Source organism: Colobus angolensis, unplaced genomic scaffold (genome assembly GCF_000951035.1).
Source record: "Colobus angolensis palliatus isolate OR3802 unplaced genomic scaffold, Cang.pa_1.0 Scaffold127, whole genome shotgun sequence".
Lineage (NCBI taxonomy): Eukaryota > Metazoa > Chordata > Mammalia > Primates > Cercopithecidae > Colobus > Colobus angolensis.
In genome coordinates, this window is record NW_012113919.1 from 4,603,291 (window position 1) to 4,604,959 (window position 1,669).

The window sequence follows — 1,669 nt, forward strand, 5'->3', positions numbered from 1 at the left end:
CATTCCTTCTGAAACTATTCCAATCAATAGAAAAAGAGGGAATCTTCCCTAACTCATTTTATGAGGCCAACATCATCCTGATACCAAAGCTTGGCAGAGACACAACAAAAAAAGAGAATTATAGACCCAATATCCCTGATGAACATCAATGCAAAAATCCTCAATAAAATACTGGCAAACCGAATCCAGCAGCACATCACAAAGCTTATCCACCATGATCAAGCAGGCTTCATCCCTGGGATGCAAGGCTGGTTCAACATATGCAAATCAATAAACGTAATCCAGCATATAAACAGAACCAAAGACAAAAACCACAGGATTATCTCAATAGATGCAGAAAAGGCCTTTGACAAAATTCAACAGCCCTTCATGCTAAAAACTCTCAGTAAATTCGGTATTGATGGAACATTATCTCTTTCCAATTATTTCAATTTATTAAATTTATCTAGTAGGATTCTGAATTCTTTGTATTATCTTGAATTTCTTTGAGTTTCCTGAAAACAGCTATTTTTAGTTCTCCGTCTTCAAAGTCACATATCTCTTGTCTCTCAGGGATTGATCCCTGGTTCTTATATAGTTTGATTATGTCATGTTTTCTTGTGTGGTCTTGAGGCTTACAGATGTTTGTCAGTGTCTTCACATTGAAGAGTTAGGTATTTATTGTAGTCTTCACAGTTTGGCTTTATTTGTACCTGTCCTTCTTGGGAAGGTTTTCCCAGTATTCTGAGTGACTTGGGTGTTGTGACATACATTTTTGGTCATTGCAGCCATATCTGCATTAGAGGGCATTGCAAGCCCAGTAATGCTGTGGTTCTGGCAGACTCCTAGAGGCACTGCCCTGATGGTCTTGGATAAGATCTGCAAGATTCCTTGAATTACTAGATAAAGGTTCTTCTGTTTTTTTCCCTTTTCTTTATCCCAAACAATTGGAGTCTCTTTCTCTCTTTGGTATGTTGCCTGTAGCTGGGGGAGGGTTCACATAAGGATCCCTGTGGCCAACCCCACTGGGACTGCACTGGGTCAGACCTGAAGCCAGTGTAGCCCTAGGTCTCACCCAAGGCTTGGGGTAACTACTGCTTACTCAGCCCTAGGGCTCTACAATCAGCAGGTAGCAAATCCATACAGTATCGTGTCATTCTCTTTAGGGCAATGAGTTTCCCCAGGCACTAGAGAGATCCCTGATGACTCCTAGGAGTCAGGGCCTAGAGTCAAAAACCCTAGAAATCCACCTGGTGCTCTACTTTTTTGTGACTAAACTGACATCACCCGATAAGAAAAAGCCTTTCCCGGTCTTCCCTCTCTTTTTGCCAGGCAGAGGAATCTCTCTGCATTTCACAACCACAGTTTCATGGGGACTACTTCCAGTCTACTGCCAATGTTCACTTAAGGCCCAAAGGCTCTTCAGTCAGCTTACGGTCAAGCCTATGGGGCCTGGGATTCACCCTTCAGGGAAGTGGGCTCCCCTGTGGCCCAGAGTAGGTCCAGAAATGCTGTCCAACAGCCAAGGCCTGGAATTTGGAGCCCTAAAAGCCCACTTAGTACTCTACCCCACTGTGGCTGAGGTAACACCAAAGCTGCAAGACAAAGTCCTTTTTCCTCTGATGTTTTCAAGCAGAAGGAGTCTCTCCTCGTGGCCACCACAACTTTGAATTTGCAGGGTCACACCTGA